This window comes from Rutidosis leptorrhynchoides, chromosome 2 (genome assembly GCF_046630445.1).
Source record: "Rutidosis leptorrhynchoides isolate AG116_Rl617_1_P2 chromosome 2, CSIRO_AGI_Rlap_v1, whole genome shotgun sequence".
NCBI lineage: Eukaryota > Viridiplantae > Streptophyta > Magnoliopsida > Asterales > Asteraceae > Rutidosis > Rutidosis leptorrhynchoides.
In genome coordinates this window covers 462,237,198-462,250,336 of record NC_092334.1, presented here as the reverse complement: position 1 = coordinate 462,250,336, position 13,139 = coordinate 462,237,198, and the positions used below count along the sequence as shown (strand labels likewise).

Sequence of the window (13,139 nt, the reverse complement as noted above, 5' to 3'; positions counted from 1 at the left end):
TTCCGAATTCCCGAGGAAGAATGGCAAGGTGAGAAGGTGAGTTATAATCACCTTAGGATCTTTGGGTGTAATGCTTATGTGAAGACCAAAGATGCAGATAGAGACAAGCTTGAAGCTAAGTCAAAGAAGTGTACTTTCATAGGTTACGGGTCGGATGAAATGGGTTATCGTTGTTGGGATAACGAGGCTAGAAAAGTGATTCGTTCTCGTGATGTTACCTTTGATGAAGATTCGGTTTATGTCAAACCGGAAACGGGGAGTCCTAAACCGGGTCATGTTACTTTTGACGATGTTTCTGTTGATGATCTTGTAGGTTCTAGTGGGAGTACGGGTAACAATGAATTGCCAATTAACGGTGAGGCATCAGAAAATGCTAATGATGGAAATGATTCGGAAAGCGGTGATGATACCAAACATAGTGCGAGTTCTAGTGATGAGGAGGACACAAATGAAATCGGTCCAACCATTTCGGTTGCTCCTACACTAAGATGCTCGACTAGAGTGCCCAAACCTAATCCTAGGTATTCTCCATCAGCAAACTACTTGCTCTATACCGAGAATGGTGAACCCGAAAGTTACTTTGAGGCAAGGAAGACAAAAGAATCCATACAATGGGAGCTTGCCATGAAAGAAGAGATGGGGTCACTTGAGAAGAATAAAACTTGGTCACTAGTGAAGTTACCTCATGATAAAAGGGCGTTGCAAAACAAATGGGTATATAGAATCAAGAATGAGTTTGATGGCAAGAAAAGGTACAAGGCTCGTTTGGTAGTCAAAGGCTTTCAACAAATGGAAGGGGTTGACTACAAAGAGATATTTTCACCAGTAGTTAAAATGACTACTATCCGTTTAGTACTTTCTATGGTTGCATCCGAAGACTTACATCTAGAGCAACTAGATGTGAAGACTGCATTCTTGCATGGTGATCTTGTTGAAGAGATCTACATGAGGCAACCCGAGGGCTTTGAGGTAAAGGGTAAAGAGAAATGGGTTTGTAAGCTAAAGAAAAGTTTGTATGAATTGAAGCAAGCACATCGGCAATGGTACTTGAAGTTTGATGATTTTATGAAGAAGATTGGTTTCTTAAGATGTGAAGCGGATCACTGTTGCTACTTGAAGAAACTCAAGTCTTCTTATATAATCTTATTGTTGTATGTTGATGACATGTTACTTGCAGGTTCCAACATGTCCGAAATTAATAAGTTGAAGGGATTTCTTTCCCGTGAATTCGAGATGAAAGATCTTGGTGCTGCTAGGCAAATACTTGGCATGAGTATTGAGTGTGATCGTGTGAAAGGTACTCTATACTTGTCTCAATCCAAATATCTTGAGAAAGTAGTAGAGAGGTTCAATATGGAGAATTCAAAGGCTCGTTCTATGCCTTTGGGTAGCACGATTAAGTTATCAAAAAGTCAATCACCAAAGACGATAAAAGACAAAACGGATATGGAAAAGGTTCCATATGCATCGGCCGTGGGTAGTATTATGTATGCCATTGTTTGTACAAGACCCGATATTGCTCAAACAGTGGGAGTTGTAAGTCGTTATATGTCTAATCCGGGGAAAGAGCATTGGGAAGCGGTCAAATGGTTGCTTCGTTATTTGAAAGGTACTTCCAATATGGGATTGTGTTTCTCCAAAAATAATCTCATCTTAGGGGTTATGCGGATGCTGATTTGGGTGGATGTGATGATTCGGGGAAAAGCACTACGGGTTATGTTTTCACAATAGGGAAGACGGCGGTTAGTTGGATGTCTCGACTACAAAAGAGTGTTGCTTTATCAACCACCGAAACCGAATATATGGCTATTGCAGAAGCTTCTAAAGAGCTTGTTTGGTTGAAGAACTTCTTTGGTGAGTTGGGTAAAATACAAGACTATTGCGTCTTGTATTGTGATAATCAAAGTGCAATACATCTTGGGAAGAATCCGGTGTTTCATAGTCGTACGAAACACATCAAGATAAGGTACCATTTTATTCGACAACATATAAATGATGGTACTTTATTAATGGAGAAAATCCTTGGTACGAAGAATCCTGCTGATATGTTTACTAAGGTTGTTACGACAGAGAAATTGAGGTTTTGCATTACCTCAATTGGTCTTCTAATGAATTGATGAGAGAAGACCCCAACTAGAGAATTAGAGAGTTAATGTTTCAATTCTAACAAGTAGTGTTGAAGACCTTGTATCGAAAGTCTGCTCATCCGAAGTATGTGTTGAGTGTGCGTGTCCCAAATGGAGTTTGGCGGTATAATGGTGGTTTAACGTTCTTGGTTAGATCGTTGATATTTTGGGTTGACGAAGGTTGGGTTTGTTCAAAGTCTCCAAGTGGAAGATTGTTGGAGATATGGAGAACTTTAAACAACTAGAGGGAAGATTCCAGGAAACTCACACGAAGCTTCCACGAAGTTGTTAGGAAACTCACATGTAGCTTCTACGAAGTTGTTAGGAAACTCACATGTAGCTTCCACGAAGTTGTGAGGAAATTCACATGTAGCTTCCACGAAGCTGTCAGGAAACTCATATGTAGCTTCCATGAAGCTGTCAGGAAACTCACATGAAGCTTCAAGGAATTGTTTTTAGCTTACTCTTTAAACCATTCTATAAATAGACCCTCTTGTAACTCATTGTAAACACACCACAAATATTCAGTAAATACATTCTCTAGTTGGTCCGTGGACTAAAGCAATCACAACGATTGCATATAACCACGTTATCTCTTGTGTCGATTTACATTTCTTGCATTTATAATCTTTCGTTCATTAAGTGGGTTAGTAATCTTGTAGAATTACTATCGGCGAGTGATCTTGTTGAATCACTTGCGTTGTTTTAGGTCCTAATATCCCTACAGTTGAATCTTTAGTGTTCGCTTTAACAGATAATGAAAGCAAAGGTGTGGAGGTTTTCGTTCCCTCACTGAAGAAAAGGTTCACAAGGTTAGTTATCTTTTAATATTCATCGCAAGGATAAGTTTGTATACTAAACTACGTTCTTGGTGTGTTGTGTATATAGCATACACAAGACTTTGTGTTATATCTTCACTTTCTTTTTGTCACTTTTGGTTGTTCTCAACTTGTGGAGAAAAATGGAGATGCGATTGATTAAGGATTTATAAGGAGGTTTAAAGGTGTTTATTTGATATTTATATACCATTGTTTTTGGTGACTCTGTGAATCTGTGATAGTCTGCACTATATATAATATTGTCTATCCGTTCGTATGCATAGGGATTTGGCTTTGTACGCTTCACAACAAAAGCGGTTGCCGCCGATAAAGCTCTGAGGGAGTTAAACGAGTCCATGGTAAAGATTAATTATAACTAAGTTTATTGTTAATTATAGAATCAATTTGTGTGTATTTAAGCGTTGCATAATGTTACAGCTTCTAAGTCCTATGAGAATTACATAAAAGCTTAGGCATTCATTTTACAAGTCATTGGGTCAACTTGGGTCAATTGATTTTAGTTAAGGGATGTTTTTCCAATGATTATTGAAGTCGAATAATATTTAAACAAATACTTTATTTGTTTTATTACTAGCTAAATTTCTCATTTAAGTAGTATGTTTTTAAAGGATATAGTGAAGCTATTCTATTCTATTGTAGTATTTGTTTTTAAACAAATACTTGGGTCAATTGTTTTATTACCATATTCCACTAATTTTCATTACAACTACTATTTTTCTTGTCATAAATGGTACTTATTTAACATTAAAAGAGGGATTAAAAATGTCTGGTTCAACCTCGTAAAAAACATGATTATTTTTGAATTCTTCTATCATACTATATACCTTCATTTTAAATAGTCACAATATGATATGACGTATGTTATCGATTTTCATTTTCTTGTTGTTTAACAAACATACAATAATAAAACATTCAAGGTGTGATAAATTTCATCAAACATCGCATAAAAGAGAATAATTCTTTGAAAAAACCATTAACAATGACATGAAAGCTTGTACCTGCTTTTTGAAAACAAAAGGTTATTGGATTATATGGTGAAAATCGAAAAAAATAGTTGTAAAGGTTTGTACATATTGAGAAAAAGAGTTGTGATAATATATGGTGGAGAAGTTCCGAGATATATATTTATAAAACAATAATACCATATTAAATATTAAATGATATTTTATTAATTATTTTTTTTCTTCCAAATCGTATTCATATATTATTGGCATTTATTTGTTATTATTTTGTATTTTTTTATAATTAGAATTAATATTAATATAAAATAAAAAAATCATCATTATGAAAATTAAAGTGTAATTAGTGAAAGGATAAAATAATCATTTTAGAGCTTTATATTTGTTTTTATTTTGTATTTTTTAATTAGAATTAATATTAATATTAATATAAAATAATGACATCAAGGGTAATAAAATATTACGTAGTAATAATTTATTTAAGTTATTAAATCATTACTTACTAATAGTACAATTTTTTTTAATTATAAAATACTTAGGATTAATGACATCATCTAAGTGATCTAGATTTATTTCTTTTTATTTTTATTTTTTCTTAACAAAGAAATTAGTCTAATAATGACATCATCATTATAGGATTTTAATAGAAACTATAGATTTGACATTCATTAACCCAAAAGATTAAATTTTTGTGTCAAATATTTATAAGGTAATGTGATAAAATCTGATTGATAATTAGGTGGACAAAAATAAATTAATAACAAAAATAAATTAATATTAAATCATGATTGTCGCCTTTCCGTCACATTTGTGACTAACGTTTCCGACTAACGCTGCGCTAAATTTGTCACCTTCCGTCAAATCTGGTCCAGCTCATCTCACGCTTCCGACTCAGGTTGCCTTGGAGAGAGTGTTATAGAATAATGAATATATAAAAAGATAGCCTTATTGAATAAACAACATATAAATTGCACTCCCGATGTTAAATAATAAATATTTTTATTTAGTGGAATCCAGACTGTACTTATTTAGAGTTTTTCTTAGATATATACTCCGTATAACATTATCTCTACATATAAAACTCCACTCTCTTTCATAGATTAATAGTTAGAAGTCTTTTTTTTTTTTTTTTTTTTTTTTGTTGGCGAAAAAGGAACTTATTATATATAAAATCAAATCATCAAACTAATAATCGATCCAACATATATACAGAACATAAACAAGAACATCAAAATTGAAATGTACAAATCATTGAGAGCAACTTCCATTTAACAATATACACATAAGTTATACTCACTACAATCATCAATGACACGTGATAGGGTTCGATTTCGAATGATTATTCAATGACATTATTCGAACCCTAATTAACACCAAAGTTAAGCTAGATTACATGATTTACTTCTTAAAAGAATGAAACATCAAGTTTGAAATCAAGTTTGAAAAATACATTGCATAGTTGAAGCTATAATGGAAGGTTGATAAAGGTAAGATTCAAAAAGACAAGGATGCATAGTTGAAGCTATAATGGAAGGCTGATAAAGGTAAGATTCAAGAAGACATGGATTAACAAATGGGGGGTATGGCATGGGAAAAATGAGATGTGTGTGCTCCTCGAATAGATAAATATAAGTACTATGTTGGAAATGATATTTAGTACTTTCCCACTCCTAATTTTTATACGAGAAATGGTAACTGCGGAGTGGTATTCTAAGGGCATAGATAACAATGATCAAATACAGTTAACTTATTATATGTAATGAAAATTTTATTAATTATGCTAATAAAAATTTTATTATACGAGAATATTATTTATGGTTGAAATTATATATACGAGAAATTAAGTTTCATTAAATTAACCATAATATAGTCATAATTAATAAACTTACTAGCTTTTAAGAGCCCGTGCGTTGCACGACGACTCTTAATCAAACAAACTGAAAAGTCAATGTAATGAATAAAGGAATATTGTAAACACTATATTGTGAACAACTTTTTTGACAATTATTCAATGTTTTTAAAAATGCAACCATACATTATGTTGTTGATATAGACTATCTATGCAGTTTAGCAAAATGTTTATCGTAGAGCTTGACTTCCATGAGTTGCTTTTCAACAAAAGGGGGTCACAAGTCTGGCATGCACGATAAGTATATGCATAAAGAACATGCATTTGCAAAACATAGTAAACAACAATGTTTTGATGAAAACAACCACCATCACAAACTACCATCCAAAATAATAGTCTCAAATAAACCTTAATAAACAAAATGGAAAACAATCTTAAGAATTTCATTACTTATCAAATGTAGTTGTTATGATGACACAATATACATGATCTATCTTCAACTCCACATGTTTAGTCATACAGTAAGTTAGACAGTCATACTCCTTCAAACTTTTTGCTCATCCTGATTATCAACAATTCTAGCCTTAGCCACACATGCATCATATTCAACAACATAATAGAAAGGGTACAAATCACAACAATTCTGGTAACAATAATATTTTATGAGCAGCTTCATGAAATATATAGTCGGTGAATCTACTGGCCACTCTGCTTGGTTCGTATCAATTTATAGATGCAACCTGCAATTTTTCTAAAAAACATCCATTAAAGAAAGAAACACATGTTCAGTACCGATAAAATGGGACTCCCAAATTTTAGAAGAACATATGCAGGGCCTTTGTATCTAATAGTTATTTATTCTATTATAAAGTAGAGTATTTTTATAAGAAAGAAATCTTTCAAATGTTGATTTTTATTAGGAATGTGCCAAACTATACATAAGACTTCTTATAGAAAAAAAGGCTTCTTTAAGAAACGTTACATACCATTGACTAACCTTGAATTATAGATGCTATGTTATAACTTTGAATATAAACATTACTTGAGATATAACATGAATTTATTTAAAGGATTTAGGACTAACCTTGACAGCTATTCCAGTCATAAGTTAAGCACATTTGATATAATTCTTTATGCTTTCCAACACTACTATAGCGTAAAAAAAATTGATGCTTGATTTTAGAATCCATTAGACCAAATCTCTATTACATTATTTGGTTCAACATATATCATTATCAATCGAACATGTAATAAAACTTAGAAAGTGTAGTTTTAAGGACTACTTACCATCAAATTTTTAGAACTTTGGGAATCGTCAATATCATTTATCACCAATTATGTTTGAGATACTATCATTCACTCGCCATGATTCTTGTTGATTAACTTGATGAAATATTCCATAAACCTTTGGTCAAAGTCCTCACCTGAACAAAATTATAAAAAAATCATTCATAAGCACATCAGCAAATTATATTATAAACAGTAGCAAAAAAAATCATTACCTCCAAGATGGGTGTTTATGCATGAACACCACGTAAAATACTTGATCTTTGCCTAATGGTTATACCTCTCCACATTATATCATTTAAGAAAATGAGATTCCGAAAAAGGCTCACCTGGCTTCCCAAAGATATTACATCTTTTACTCATATAGTAAACGGTGAAGCAAGAGCAACTTAGCATCCAAGTGCAAAATCATAGGCTCTTCCATCAACATCCTCCTGCACACATTCATATAAGTAAAATCAAGAAAAATCAAGTGAACTATAGGCTACTTGAAATTTCACAAAGTAGACTAATAAATTTGCTCCAAGATCAACACGATACTAAAACATAACCCATCAGGAATATGAAACAACTTTATAGCTTTTGAATCAAATTTAACTACATCCCCATCAAAGTTAGAAATGATAATAGAGTGTATACTTATTGATGTGTGAGCAACTATTCCAGTTATATCCATACATAAAGAAGCCATAAGGCATATGAGTAAAAAGAATCATACTTCTAGTCTAATGTTGTGATCTAATTTATGTTTTCTGAATACTTCTCATCAACAAATGACCCGTAGCTGAACGCTTGTATACTCACCTTCAATATCCATAAATAAATCTAATGATTATATCACAATCATCTTTGATAAAATTGGATCAAATGACCAAAAAAACAAAACAAAAAATCAATTATAGCATCAGGTAAGCATGATTACATCAAGTATAGCATCAGGAAAACATGACTACAAACTCGTATGTTCATATACATCTCAAACCAATATTATTATTTACAAAACTAAGATGATACTTTTGTTGGTCTACTAATCCATACACATATATCAATGTTGAAAAGGCCCTAATCATCATAATTTGGCCAACAATCAACAGAGAAATTATCATGAAAAACCATACCCGTAGTTAAAATAACATCGATAATGCCCGAAAAGTAATGGTAGCATTATGCATCACACTTTATATTTAAGTTTTCGAATCCTTAATCTACAAAGCCATTTCAACAAAGATATGAAAACATGTTAAAAGATACGATTTTCAACCCACACCCTTAAGGCAGAAGCAACAAATACAAAAAGTAAAATACTAACCATTAGATGTCAATACATTCATAACAGTTGATTTTCAAGAACAATTGAGCAGTATTCCTAGAACTTGCTGAAGATCTCTATCCCATTAAGCTTGGAAGAAAAGGTACTGTAAACATAAATGTTTAAGAAATACAAATAAAACCGTATGAAATTCCATGTAATGCCATTGCAAACTATATTCATTTGTATTGAGATTAACACTTTAAGTGTTAAAATTATATACAACCAACAAAAAGAATATAATAGATAGATGACAGATTGAAAGATGTACTGATTCAATCTAAAGGAAAATGTGAAATCCTTATTAGCCTAAGTTCATATCATTGTATGTTAAACTAACCTTGAGAAAGAACCCCAACGTAAAAAAAACTGTCATCGCATCATGCTCATGTTGTCTCTCTCACATTACCTATGCTTTTTCACCTTGCATCAATAAAAACGATTTATCATAAAATACAACATTTCAAGACACCAATATTGAATTACAGATCAACATAAACGTAATTGACACATTCGAATGTAAATGGGTTAAAATTGCCACCTTTTAGTTAACACTACAAATACACTGAGATAATAATCAATTATCAAACATATAGAAGCAAATAATATTGTATAATCAACCTTAACATGTTTTATTAGAACTAAAGAGTTATGAAAATCTAAAGGCAGACTACAACAAATTGACTACAACTTTAGGGTTCAACAAATAATATTGTATAACCAACCATACAATTTGATTTTATATCTTTCAGATATTTAGCAACAAAAATGAACCTTCATAAAAATACAGTTAAACAACAATTAGGGTTTTCTATAATTGTAAGCATCGGAATTTATAGTGTAATGTAATCATCAAAAGGATTACTTCATGAACCACTGGCACCAGGACCCGCTCCACCACTAACACAATCTTCATAATTTTCATGGCCAAGCTATACATACAATCATAATTTATTTTTTTAATAAAAATAACATGCCAGGTTATACAACCATAAAGAATTTTTTTTATATATATATAAAATAGTATAAACATTAACAAAATCAAAACACAAACCTGGTCATAATTTGCTCGTTTATCCTCATCTTTCACATTTGTAGGTTTGAGCATCGAAACCAAAACCTTACCATGTACACCAAGGACAAAAGAGCTTTTTGATGCAATCTGACCTGTTACCCAAACAAACAAAACTGTTAATTTGAGGTTTGTCACACTTTTAGAAAATGAATTCTCTTGAGTAGAGATTTCAAAAGCTCCAAGGACAAAAGTAAACCACCTGGATTCTAGAGGCTCAGCACACAAAGACCGGTTAGACATAGATTAATCAAATGACTTATCAACTAAGTAATCTGACCCATTACGCCACCCACCTTACCTGACTAATAATTTAATCTGACCCATTACAGACATTTTCACAATTAAGTTATAATGGATTCAAGGTATAAAAAATAATTAGAACTTATTAGTTGATAGATGGAGAATTGTAAGAAATAAGTAATGATACCTCATTTAGACGAACATGCTAAAAGTGCTCCATAGTCAAACCAAGTATAGTAAAAGTTTTATGTTAGTCTCTTGGTTGGTTCAATGTTTCAACAATTTATACTATTTCCATTTGTTTGATATGAACAGTTAACATTCTGATTATAAAAACATTTTAGACAGAGCAATATATCTAACAATAGATCATCATATCATTAGTAACTATGTAATCCAAAACAACTCCTTTAACTGACATCACCATATAGAAATACAGTGTACGTATTTTAAACTTGAATACATACACTCCGACATTTCAACGTTGAATATAAACACGATAAACAAATCCAGCCTTCGTACATTCTTACCACAACTTGTAGTTGTGTTAATATATTTGATAGATTCAAACAGAAGTAGATGCTATTCGAAGCAAATATGGGTAGCAAAACCAACATGGTTCATCGCAAAAAATCGAGCATACATACTCTCACTTCCTCCGCAAAAGATGAAAATACAAATTTCATGGGAAAAGTAGAAAATAATTACACCGAAGATAAAAATGCTACTCGAAACGGGAAAGAAGTTTTAACTGCCATACTCCAAAATTGGTAAAAAATTATGCATTATACAGAAGTACCTATTTTTTGGTTATAATATGAAAAGAGTTGATTTGGGTTACGTTTTATTTTTATAGTCAAATGGGTCCAACTGGGTCAAACGGGTGAAACTGCGTTCAAATGCATCAAACACTATTAAATCGCTTGATATTTTTTGATGAAATAGTTTTTATAATCACTTTAGCACATTATTTACTTATAAAAGTAAGTAAATAGGGGTAGATAATGTAATTCTGGGTATACCCAACCTGTTTCGAATCTCTCTTACTGAGTAACCAGTTTGACCCAATCCCGTTATGACAATTTACTTAAATACCTTTTATTTCAAATTGAAAAGGACAACCAAGGAAAAAAATGGTGATGAAATATGGAGGCAAGTTCAAGAATCTCTAACGAACGTACAAAAAAGTCATTTAGCATCTGTGGATTCCACAAGAAAGTAAGTTAAAATGGTTAACTGTTTGACTTTTGAGGTCAAATACTACTTTTTCTTTTACCTGGTTCAGGTAAAAGCAAACCCCTTAAGTTCAGATGTAACATGGTGTAAATAAATGTTCAATACATCTTAATGAAAGGACAATGGACTTAAAATGCACGAGTAAAAAATGGAGAACAGAAAGCTTACCTTATCCATATTCTTTACAATGACATACTTTCCAGCAAAAGATGCTGTTGCTACAGTCTCTTCGAGCATACTTACCATGAATAATGTATAGCGTATGGTCTTCAATAATCACAACACGCAACAACCAAACTTGAAATAACAATATGCAGCAAGCGTCATTTTCAATAACCAACTATCTGATGATGAATAACAAAAAAGGAAAAAAAAATTTAAGGAGAAATACCTTGTTTGCTGCAGCAACTATAGGCGCAAAACCTATTAGAATATCACTAAAGAGCCCAATTTACTCAAATAAAACAAACGAATTAACATACATTCACAGTATCCTGTGAATTAAAAACTTGGAATGATGCAATTAAAGTAGTAACGAATGCTAATTTAGTAAATCAGAGGTGAATGGCATACCTGAGATTCAATTTAGGGCATATTTGTCGTCTTAATTGTGGAAGAAAGTATATAAACCATGGAGATAGAAAATAACTTAATCGATCCTAAATTGAAGCAAACGAATGAATAAATTAGGGTTCTTGAGCAAGACAGCCAATGTATCATAACGGAAAAGGATCGGAGCGGCTGTCATCGACGTGAATCGTTTGAGACCAAGTTTAAGTCGTTTATACAAAAGGATACCGTTCGATTTGTAAAACTCTCAACAGTAATACTATGATGTTGCCATATGATTTCAAAGTTGAAGGTGTGAAAAAATGGTGTTTTGATTGATGTCTGGTTATCCGAAGAGAGAAGAGATAGAGAGGGGTAAGTGAATGAAATTTTCGGTATAGATCTGGACACGTGGTGTATTCTAGATTTTTACGGGAAAATAAAATAAAATGAATGAAATTATGTGGGGTAGTACACGTATTTGTTAGGTAGGGGAACATTAGGTTCTGACACCTAGGATGTGATGTTACGTTTTATGTGATATAGAGGATAAGAAATGAAATTTGAGTTACAATTAAACCCATCTCTTAAGGGCATTGTTAATTCCAGGGTTGTATCTGTCGATTTTAATTTTTTACATGGACTCTGTTTAATTAATAAAAAGTTACCCTTTAATCAACAAAAATTTTATATACTAGTGAAATGACCCGTGGAATCACGAGTTTGATTAAACGAAACAGTTTAATGATATGTTTTAGGAATTAAGTGAATATAAATGCTAAAGTCGTTTAGTTTAATGACCCGTAAAACCACGGATTCTGACTAAGAAACTTGTCGTTGTTTTTATAAACATATAGAGATATATATTTTCGCATACATATGTAACATAATTAATTCCGTAAAGATCCATATTTGAATATTAATATTATAATAATAATTATTATAATAATCATAATAATAATTATAATCAATAATAGTAATAATAATAAAGTTTGCTTAAAATTGGGTATTTATATTTTTAATAATAATTATTACTAATAACAGATGCCTTTTGAATTTTTTTAAAAAATTAAAATACAATTATTATATGAAAGTTGTACAATATGTTTTAAAATTTGTACATTTGTTCATTGAGTATATGATCATGTAGGTGTTTTATCATAATGAATAAAGGAATAAATGTTGCATCTTTTGGTAATTTATATATTAATCATAATTAATTGTAAAGATTAAATTTTAATTGTAAATTAAATTGATTTATGATGTCATCCAAGTGAGTTAGATTTTTTTCTATTTTCTTTTTGATTTTTTTCAATGAAGAAAAATGACTATTTATGATGTCATCATTATAGCATTTTAATATTAACTATAGATACATAGAATAATTAAGTTCAGTAAATACTCAAAAATTAGGTTAAGTATTAGCATCATTATTAGATTATAGGCCCTTTTGAATTATGTACCCCGGGAGAATGCACGTGTTATACGCCCTCAAATTGGCCCCTGATTAATTCCTAAATAATATGGGGTCACAACTTTTAGTAGATACTCACATTTATTAGTATAAAAATCTTTTACTTTTCCCCACTCATAAATGTAAAAATTGGTAACTTTAGCTCATGTCCGAGATGGGGGACATGGCATGTCCTAGATGGGGGCATTTTCTATTC

At 31.6% G+C, this 13,139-nt stretch overlaps 1 long non-coding RNA gene across 11 annotated transcripts; it reads right to left on the bottom strand.

The window, feature by feature from the left end:
* Positions 1-6,148: 6,148 nt before the first annotated feature.
* Positions 6,149-11,834, bottom strand: LOC139894512 (uncharacterized). 11 transcript variants are annotated; one of them, XR_011775034.1, is made up of 10 exons: positions 11,494-11,834; positions 11,312-11,357; positions 9,424-11,217; positions 8,710-8,792; positions 8,370-8,475; positions 8,179-8,265; positions 7,276-7,494; positions 7,061-7,197; positions 6,858-6,922; positions 6,149-6,524 (listed from the first exon to the last, which is right to left on the bottom strand). It is a non-coding gene; the product is annotated as an uncharacterized lncRNA (long non-coding RNA). The 11 variants fall into 11 exon arrangements; XR_011775038.1 differs by lacking the exon at positions 11,312-11,357 and having other exon boundaries at positions 9,424-9,536; positions 9,644-11,264; XR_011775039.1 differs by lacking the exon at positions 11,312-11,357 and having other exon boundaries at positions 9,424-9,536; positions 11,089-11,264.
* Between the last annotated feature and the right edge of the window lie 1,305 nt (positions 11,835-13,139).